Raw genomic sequence first — 11,286 nt, 5'->3', positions numbered from 1 at the left:
TCCGCGGCATGTGGGATCTTCCCGGACCGGGGCACGACCCTGTGTCCCCTGCATCAGCAGGCAGACTCTCAACCACTGCGCCACCAGGGGAGCCCTGAGTGGCTATACTCTTGGCCCAAGGAGCCCATGGCAGGCCCAGCCCAGCCTGGCTGTGGAACCTTGGGGCTGGCCTCACCTTCCTCATCTGCAGAGTGGTTGATAGCGTGACCCCACACAGAGGTGCTTCAGGGCTGACTTCTCCCCACAGGCCCTCCATTCCCACCTGGCCCTCTGCTGGGGCACGCCCCACTCTACCTGCCTGCCCTGACAGCCTGTTTGCTATGTGATCTCAGGCAGGACTTCCCCTCTCTGGGCCTCTTCTTCCATCAGCTTCCCTGATGATGAGGAGGGAGAGGGAGTAGGGATCTGGAGCTGAGGGGACAGCATGTCCCCACCTGGTCTGCCCTACATCTTCTCTGCTATGGCCTGCAGAGGACTGCCCACACAGGAGGCAAGTCGCAGCAGGACACAGGACACAGCCCAGCCTTAGGTGGCCAGGCCTGGCCTGAGAGATCTGTCAACAGACATGCCATGTGCACCCCGACTTGCAGAGGTGTGAGGTGTGGAGCAGAGGCTGCACCCTGGGCTGGGTGTGTACCCAGGTGGTTGTGTCGAGGATCAAGTAAATGTTTATTCACATCCAGTTTTCAGTCTCCTTCCCGTATTTTGGAGTGGATCCTTACTTTTCACGACTCATGGTTTTGCGTCCCCAGAGCCTGGTGAATGGAGGGACACCAGGTGGGGCTGCAGGGTTGAGGAGGGGTGCTGGTGTGAGGGGAGCACTGCGGGCTGTCGGGCAGCCTGACAAATGACCTCCCTCCTCAGCCGCCAGCCCGCCTTTCCCAGGCCGAGTCCCATCGGCCGCCTCATCCAAACATCCCAGGGGATGCCACCTCGGCAGAAAAATGATGCTGTTCCATTAACATCTGACACGGATTTGTAGGCCCCAAACAGACGAGCGTGCATGTAAACACCCGGCCTAGCTGGGCCCTCGCCCGGCTCAAAGCGGGATCCTCGTAATTAATTGTCCGCCTGCCGGCCTGAACCCACACTCCAGCCCGTGTTATTTCAAGATCGCAATCCCTCCTGTCCCCCCACCCCACCCAACTGCATTTACCAAACAGCGGATGTGCTGGAGCTTGTAGGAAGGAGCAGAGAGATGGTCCTGGCTCTGCAGTCCTCAACTTCCTCCCTGTAAAATGGAGCCATCGCCCTGGGCTCCCTGATGGTCAGGAGAACAGGACCCGTGTGCCTGGCTTGAGTTGGGCCAGAGCATCTGCGCACTCACAAGCGTGCTGTCTTGGGCTGCCCAGCCCGAATGGGTCGGTTGTTGAGAGAGCACAGCCCCGACGGGCCACCAGGGTCTCCACACCCCGGATGTGGGCTCAGCTCGGCTGATGCTGCTGTTTATCTTTTCTACTCATTTTGGCTGATTTAGTAAGTGTGTGAAGCCACGTGTGTTACAATATGTGCCTTTTTACCTTGAAGAGGGAGGATTTTTTTGTAGAATGCTGTTCTAGAATGTTGTCTAGAGTCAGTGACGCCTTGTGCATAGGTGTACGCCAATAATGCCACTTCTGCTTATCAAAGAGAAATCTCATATAAATGGGCCACGATTCTGAGTAAGCTTTGGACTGCCACATTTATATTTCCTTCCTTCCCTCCTTTTGGGGTTAATTTATTTTAGAGTTTAGGAAAACTGCATGACTTTGCCTGCGATGGGCCATCATGGGTCTCCCTGCTCTGCACCTGCAGCTGGTGGAGATGCCACCTCTGTTGAGCTGTGACATGGGGACAATGATCTTACCTTCTGTGGGGTCATAGGGATAAACCAAAGCCAGGCTCACAGATGGGTCCCTACAATGTGTTCTGGGATCAGTATCTTTGTTCAAATGCTTAAATCTGGGGGAAAAACCCAGTCCTCCTTTCTTATTCTTTTCTTTTTAAACGATCTAACTATGACCCCCTGGGATGAACTGTAGTTAATGGCCAAGAGCAGGGGTCCCGAGTTTATCCTCCATCAACATCCAGATATTTGTGGCCCATATCACACAGACATTTGTTGGTGGGTTTCTCTTGGTGGCTGTGGATTAAGCTCTGGCAAAGTTTATTGGTGTCTGTACTCTGCTCTTCCCAGGGAGTTACCAGGAGCAGTGCCAGGGTTAGGGGTTAGGGGGTGGTTCCATGAGAAGGAGGCATCTGGGGGCTTGTGGCAGATGTAAATAAGGATACTTTCTGGGGAATTCTTTCATTTTTTGTTTCTGTTTTTTCTGTTCTAGACTCAGACCATATAGTTTTTGTGACTGTGGCTTTAGGATATATTTCCAATCTGTCAAACGCTCCATGTGCTTCTTGAATTGCTGTGCTGCAATCTGTGAAGCAGCTCTGAAGGTGGGGGAAAGGGGGCTCCTGCTCCAGCTATGGTCTCCACTCAGGAAGGAGGGATGCCTTCTCCATCTGTTCAAAACCTCCCTCCTCCTCTCCCCTGATGTGGGTATTCTCTGGGTTCAGCTCTCCTGCCCTCACCCTGCAGTCCTCTGGAGGGGACCCCTCAGCTGTGCCCACTCAGCTGCTCCAAACCCTCACTCCTCAGTGACTTTGGCCTCAGGGGCCCTTCTTATCTGTCATTCCACCAACACGTTTAGATGGGTTGATTCTGGCTTCTTCAGGTCTCATGTACCTGTCTGCCCCAACTTAGCCTTCCCCAGGATGCCTTATACCAGCCCTGTCCTGACTCTGTTTCCCTGATTCTCTCCTTCACGGTCCCCAAATTCAGTCCCAGACACCACCTCCTGTGGTCATTCTTCAGCTCAGCCTTCTGTGGCTCCCCACTAACTGCCTACAGGATCCCCACAATCCAGGCCTTCCACTCTTTCATGCCTCAGTGCCCACAGCCCCAGCAGGGCATCCTCTGTGTGGTCAAATGGGCACCCTCCTGGCCCATTTCACCCCAGAGGATAGTCTATGTCCTCAACGTGGGCCTTGGAGCCATGGGGAGCCCCTGGTTCAGGGCAGACAAGGGCACCAGTGGCTGGTGGATAGTGGGAAAGCAAGGTGGATTGAAGGACCAGGGACCCCAGAGGAAGGAGGGAACAGGAAGGTGGGATGGGGACAAAGGGGGACTTTGAGAAGAGGGATGTTTTAGTGGAGAGAGGGAGTTTGTAAGGAAGAAGGCTCCAGGCAGAGGGACTAATGGCATGTGTGGAGCAGGGCCTGTTAATTCCTGCCCTGCAGGGGTGGATTAGGACAGACAAGCATCCAGGGTGGCCCTTCTGAAGTCTGGGGTTATCACTGCTTCCTCTGGTGAGGCTGCTGGTGATTCACAGTCTGAGGACTGATGAGCAGGAAGTCAGGGGCATGGCTAAGCCAGCAGGGAGGGGTTGTGGCCACTCACATTGTGGTGGGCTGGGCTGACCTGTGCAGGCAGGCACAGGCTCCTTGGAGCCCAGTAGGCAGAGTGCAAGATCCCTAGCCACAGCCTAGGAGCCCATTCAGACAAGTGCTGTCTGGCCTTCAACCCCACACCCCTAATACCTCTGATGGGGTGCTCACATCCTCCTGGATGCTCTGTCTCACTCTAAACTTGGCTGGACTCAAAGATCTGGAACCTGCCTTCCTAGGCTGGCTCTGGAGGGCCTGGAGAGGAGGTTCCCTGGGACTTGGCTCTGGGGCTTAGGCCATAAACCAAATCCAAGAGAAGGGGCCATGCAGCTCTGGGGCTGGTGGCATTTTTTCCTGGTAGTCCAGTGGGTGGCTGAGGCCAAGTGATGTAAGTGACATGGTTGTTCTTGGTGGCTCATTTAAAAGTGGGGGCTGCTCCTAGCAACCATGGCTCAGGCCTATGGAGGAAACAGATCATACTCTGCTGGGAAGTCCTGTGGGAGCCCAGGTAATGGGAGCACTGCAATTTGTGAAGGGTGGTGCGGGGGCAGATCACTGTGTTGGAAGCTCCCTCTGGAAGCAAAAGTGGAGAACAGACCGTTGGGACTGAGAGGAGGCAAAGGGACCAGGAAGAAAGGAGGTGGCCACAAGGCCTGAGCTGGGACCAAGGCCAGGGTCAAGAGGACAGGATGGTTTCAAGACCCACCTGGCTCTCCCATGACCCCTAAGAAGCTTAGAGAAAATATCTAGCTAGGGGAGATGGGACCAATTGAGAAACAGACCTCCCTCCCTCCAGAACAGGCCTTACCAATAAACTATTTGGAATGATGAAAATGTTCATATAGTGTAGTTGAGCACTTGAAATGTGGCTAGTGTGACTGAGTTTTGAATTCTTAATTTTATTTACTTTTAATTGCTTTTAGTTTAAATTTAAATGGCTGTGTGAAACAATCAATGAAATAGAAAATAGAAGAATAATAGAGAAAAATCAGTGAACTCCCAATTTGGTTCTTTGAATAACACTGATAAATCTCTAGCTGGACAGATAAGAAAAAATGGAGAAGATACACATTTCCAATATAAGAGTGAAAGAGTGGTCATTACTGCTGATCTTACAGACATTAAAAAAACAACAAAGAATATTATGATCAACTTTATGTGAATGTTTGACAACTGACAAAATACGGACAAATTCCTTGAAAGACACAAATAACCAAAATTGATGCAAGAAGAAAGAGAATATCTTGTTAGCCTTCTGTGTATAAAAAGTTTTGAATTAATAATTTAAAAGCCTCCCTGCCCTCCCTCACAAAATTCTAGGGCCAGATTGCCTTACTGGTGAATTCTAGCTAACTTTTCGTAATGATATAATATATAAACTCTTTCAAAAAATACTGGATGAAGCAACACTTCTTATCTCATTTTATGAGGCCAGAATTACACTGATGTCAAAACTAGAGATATAACCAAAAAATACAAAGAAACCTATAAACTTATATCCCTTATGAATACAAACATAAGATTCTCCATAAAATATTAGCAATCAAATCCAGCAATATAAAAAAAGGATCATATATTTAAGTGGGGTTTATCTCAGGAAGGTGAGGTTGGTTTAACATTCTCAAATAAGTCAATGTAATTCACCAAGTTAAGAGAATAAAGAATAAAACCATATGATATTTCAAAAAACAAAAACAAACAAACATAAAACAAACCACTTGATAAAATTAGGCACCCATCCAAGACAAATCTTTCATGAAAATATATAATAAATAGAAGGGAATATCTTCAACTTGATAAAAGTCTAGATACTTCCTCCCAAAAACAGAATTGAGGTAAGGAAATCCATTCTAACACTTCTATTCAATAGTATGCTTAGCCAAAGCAATAAGTCAAGAAAGAAGTAAAAGGCCTATATATTAGATGACATTCACAGATGCTATTATTGTGTACATAGGAATTCCTAAGGAATATGCAAAAGAGCTACTGGAGCAAAGACCTGGAGCATAAATCAGTTTTATGTATAATGAACAAAAAAAGAGCGAAAGAGGAAAAAGTATTAAGACTGGAGAGACTGGCAAAGGCCAGTTCATCAAGGCCACAGAATACAGGATCAGAATTTAAAAATCAATTGTATTTCTATATGCTAGCAATGAACAACTGGAAAAATGAAACTATAAAATGATACTTTTCACAATAGCATAAAAACATAAAATGCTTAGGGATAAATTTAACAAAAATATTTCCAAGACCCATACACTAAAAATTACAAAAACTGCCAGAAGAAATTAAAGACTTAAAAAATGAAGAGATAAATTGTATTCATTGTTCAGAAGAATCAATATTTTTGAGATGTTAGTTTCCCCCAAATCATTCTATACATCTATTGCAATTCCAATCTTAGCAAGCTTTTTTGTAGAAATTGACATACAAATGCAAAGGACCTAATACATCTAAACCAAACAATTTTAAAAGAACAACATTGGACTTACACTGGTTGGTTCCAAGACTTGACATAAAGTTATAAAGACTTGTTATTAAGCTAAGCAAATGAAACAATGTAGTAGATATAGAAAAATAAAACTGGATGGCATGTTCAGAAATTATCCAAGAATGTCCATATGTATATAATCTATCAATTTCCAGCAAAGGTACCAAGGCAGTTCACTACAAAAATAAAATTCTTTTCAACAAATGGTACTTGAAAAACCAGATATCTACCAGGAAAAAAAATAGAGCTTTGGCCCTTACCTCATTCATACACAAAAATTAATGTCAAAAGGATCAGAGACCTTAAAACGCTAAAACTATACATCTTTAAGAAAACATAGGAGAAAATCTTCAAGAACTTATATAGGCAAAGATTTCTTAGAATGGGCAAAAAAGAACAAAAAGTAAATTTAAAATTGGCAAATTAAACTTCAGCAAAATAAAAATATTTTGCTTTTTGTAAGTTTCCATTAAAAAATAAAAACCAAGCCACATGAAAGACATAAACCTCCAGATTCAAGAAGCTGAGTGTTTCCAAACAAGATAAATCGAAAGAAATCCACACCAACCATGACACATCAGAGTTAAATTTGTGAAAAGTAAAGACAAAGAAAAAATATTTTTAAAATTCAGAAAGAAATGGCACATCACCTACAAAGAAGCACCAATTCAAGTGACAGTAGAGTCCTCATTTGAAACTGCGAAGTTCAGAAGGAAGTAACACAATGATTTTCAAATGAGAAAGAAAAGAACTGTCAACCTAACATCCTATCTTCAGTGAAACTATCCTTCATTAGCGAAGGGGAAATAAAGATACACTCTCAGATAATCAAACAATAAGAGAATTTGTTGCTAGCACACCTACTCTTAAAAAATAGCTAAAGAAATCTCTCCAACATAAAGGAAATGATAACAGAAGAAGACTGGGAACTTCAGAGAGGAAAGACAACAGAATAGGTAAAAATAGAAGAAAGAATAGATAAAAATATAAGCAAACACAATAGGTAGAAAGAGAAGTAAAATAGAAGTAATCTCTTTACCTCAAGAATTTCTTTAATCATATTTTGTTGTTGAAACAAAAGTAGTATCACCCTTGTGTTGTGGTGCTCAAAATATGTAAAAGAAATAATTAGGAAAATTATATTTTAAAAGTTGGCAGGGTAAAGACAGTCTAGATGGAAGAAAGGTTTTTACACATCACTCAAAGTGGTAAAACACTTACACCACTAGGCTGTGATAAAGTAATGTCTATATGTGGTAATACCTAGAGCAACCACTAACGAAACTATACTTATCAATAGATTTAAAATTATTCAAAATTATTATAAATAAATCTAAAATGGAATCTCAGAACTGTTCAAATAACCCACAGGAAGGCAAGAAAAAATAAACAGAGGAATAGATACAAAAGGAACAAACAGAAAATAACAATAAAATGGCAGATTTAAGCCCTAACATGTCAATAATTGCTTTAAATGTAAATGATATAAATACGTCAGTTAAAAGACAAAGATTGGTAAAATGATAAAAAAGTTCCAATTATAGGCTGTCATCAAGAAATTCACTTCAAACATAATGGCATAGATAGGTTGAAAGTGGAAGAATGGAAAAAGATAAATGCATTCAAAGCATTAATTTTAAAAAGGATAAGTGGCTATGTTAATATCATGTAAAGTAGAATTTAGAGCAAAGAAAATTCCTAGGGACAAAGAGGAACATTACATAATGATAGAAGCAACAATCCACCAAGAAGGTATAGCAATCCTAAATATCATGCACTAACAGCTCTTTCAAGTACATGAAGCAAAAATTGATAGAGCTGAAAAGAGAAATAGACAAAGCCATAATTATGCTTGGGAATTCAACACCTCACTCTCAGCAACTGAGAAAACACAGAACACATCACCAAGCAACAGCAGAATACATATTCTTTTCAAACAGCCATGGGATGTTTACCAAGATAAGCCATAAAGCAAACTTCAACATATTTAAAAGAATTGAAATCATACTGAGAAATCAATAAGGTAAAGACAAAAGGTACATCTCCAAACACTTGGGAAGTAATCATCAACATATTTCTAAATAATCCATTGGACAAAAAGAGAGTTTCAAAGAAAATACAATAATAAATAGAACTGGGTAAAAATAAAAACATAGCATATCAAAAATTGTGGAATACAGCAAAAGCCATGCTGAGAGGAAAATTTATAGCACTAAATGCTTATATTAGGATTTAGAGAAGTTCTCAAAACAATAATATATGGTCATACCTCAAGAAATTAGAAAAAGAAGAGCAAAATATATCCAAAGCAATCTGAAGGAAGGAACTAATAAAGAGCAGAAATTTATGACACTGAAGAGAGGAAAACAATACAGGAAATTAATGAAAAATATCATCAAAATTGATAATCTTTTAGCAAGACTAAGATAAATAGAGAGAAGACCCAAATCACCAATATCAAGAATGAAACAGAGGGTATTACAAGAGGTTCTGCAGCCATTTAAAATGTAGTAAGGGAACACTGCAATAAACTCTATGAGAATAAATTTGACAATTTAGAAGAAATCAGTTGACCAATTCCTCAAACACTAAAAACAAACAAAACTCAATCAAGATGAATGAGACAAATTGAATAGTAATATAACCATAAAACAAATTGGATTGGTAATTTAAAAACTGCTGGAAAAGAAATCTGCCAGCCAAAATGATTTTTCACCAGGAACTTCTAGAAAACATTTAAAGAAGAATTAGCACCATTTCTGCAAAATCTATCTCAGAAAGTACAAAAAGAGGGAACACTTGCCAGACTTATTTTATGAGACCAATGTTACCCTGATACCAAAACCAGAGAAAGGGGAGAGGCAGAGAGAGAAAGACAGAATGAAAGACTAATATCTTTCATGAACCTAGAAGCAAAAATTTTCAACAAAATATGAGCAAATCAAATCCAGGAATATAAAGCAAAAAACTGTACACTCATAGTGGGATTTATTTCAGGAATCAAGTTTGGTTTAATATTTTAAAATCAATCAATACCATCAGCATCAACTGGTCAAAGACAAAAAATATGACTATGTCCATGGATGCAGAAAAAGAATTTGACAAATCCAATAGCCATTTATTATTATTTTTTAAATTTATTTATTTTGGCTGTGTTGGGTCTTTGTTGCTGCGTGCGGGCTTCCTCTAGTTGTGGAGAGCGGGGGCTACTCTTTGTTCTGGTGTGTGAGCTTCTCATCACGGTGGCTTCTCTTGCTGTGGAGCATAGGCTCTAGGCGCGCGGGATCCAGTAGTTGCGGCACACGGGCTCAGTAGTTGTGGCTCATGGGCTCTAGAGCACAGGCTCAGTAGTTGTGGCGCACGGGGCACGTGGGATCTTCCCATACCAGGGCTCGAACCCATGTCCCCTACATTGGCAGGCGGATTCTCAACCACTGTGCCACCAGGGAAGCCCCTATTTATTATTCTAAAAAGCCTCAACAAACTAGGAATAGAGAGGTAAACTCCCTCAACTTGCTAAAGAACATCTACCAAAAAACCTATAGCTAACATCATACTTAATGAAGGACTAAATGCTTTCTTTCTGAGTTTGGGAACAAGAGAGAGATGTTTGCTCCCACCACTGTTATTTCACATAGTACTAGAAGTTCTAGCCACTGTGACAAGGAAAAGAAAAAAGCACACAGATTGTAAAGGAAGAAATTAAACTGTCCCTATTTGCAGATGAAATGATAGTATATGTAGAAAATCCAAAAGAATCTGCAAAATATATGAACAGACTCTTAGAGGTAATAAGTTAAGTCAGCAAGGTTGAAAGATAAAGGATCAAAATACAAAAGTCTATTTTATTTCTATATACTAACAATGAACATTTGAAAATTGACATTAAAAGCATAATACCATTTATACTCACTCCACAGAAAATAAAACACTTAGGTGCAAGTGTAACAAAACATGTACAGGATCAGAAAAGCTGACAATTACAAAATGTTGATGAAAGAAGTCAAAGAATACCTAAATAAATGGAAATCCATACCATCTTCATGAATTGGAAGACTTAACATGGTAAACAAGTCAGTTCTCCCCTAGTCAATCTATAGGTTTAGTGTAATTCTTGTCAAAACTCCAAAAAGCTTTTGAGTAGACATAGAAAATTCTTTCTAAAATTTATATTAAAAAGCAAGGCTTTAAAGTAGTGTTATGTGTTGAATTGTGTTCCCCAAGATTCATATATTGACAACCTAATCCCCATACTTCAGAATGTGACCTTATTTGGAGATAGAGCCTTTTTTAAATTTAAAAGATATAATTGGCTTTATTGAACAACTCATGAATCAGGCAGTTTCCCATCTAGCAAGTCAAGAGGAGCTGTACTTATGATATCACTTATATGTGGAATCTAAAGTATGACACAAATGAACATATCTATGAAAAAGAAACAGACTCACAGACATAGAGAACAGACTGGTGGTTGCCAAGGGTGAGGTGGGGTGGGGAAGGGAAAGATTGGGAGTTTGGGTTTAGCAGGTGCAAATTAGTATACATAGGATGGATAAGCAACAAGGACCTACAATATAGCACAGGGAAATATATTCTATATCCTGTGATAAACCATAATGAAAAAGAACATGAAAAAGTATACATATAATATGTATAACTGAGTCACTTTGCTGTGCAGCAGAAATTAACACATAAATCAACTATATTTCAATAAAATTTTACAAAAAGAACTATGAAAAAAAAATAGGAGCTGTACTGGGGAATACTTCATAGCTATGGTCTGCAAGACACAAACCAATCAAAATCAAATAAGTCTAAGAAAGACCCCATTGAAAGAGTCACCTTTTATGCCAAGTGGCTTGTTTAATGATCTCAAGTAACTGAGTCAGTGGAGATAGTCTTTACAGAAGTAATCAAGTCAAAATGAGGTGATTAGAGTGGGCCGTAATTCGAAGCAATGAACCTCAGTCTAAATGTCACACCTTATACAAATATGAACTCAAAATGGATCATAGATTTAAATGTAAAACTAAATGAATTTTAGAAAAAAATTAGGACAAAATCTTTGGGACCTAGACTAGGCAAAGAGTTCTTAGACTTGATATCAAAAGAATGATCCATAAAAGGAAAATGAATCAAAAGTAAAAACTTTCGCTCCTCTGTGAAAGACCCTTATTGAGAGGATGAAAAGATAAACTACAGACTGGGAGAAAAATGTTTGCAAGCCACATATATGACAAAATACTAGTGCCTACAATATATAAAGACCTCTCAAAGTCTAACTGTAAGAGACAATTCCATTAGGAAATGGGCAAAATGCATAAACAGGCATTTTGCCAAAGATAATCCACAGATGGCAAATAAGCTTGTGAAAA

The sequence above is a fragment of the Neophocaena asiaeorientalis genome, unplaced genomic scaffold (genome assembly GCF_003031525.2).
Source record: "Neophocaena asiaeorientalis asiaeorientalis breed wild unplaced genomic scaffold, Neophocaena_asiaeorientalis_V1.1 scaffold558, whole genome shotgun sequence".
NCBI lineage: Eukaryota > Metazoa > Chordata > Mammalia > Artiodactyla > Phocoenidae > Neophocaena > Neophocaena asiaeorientalis.
Note: the sequence above shows the minus strand (reverse complement) of the source record.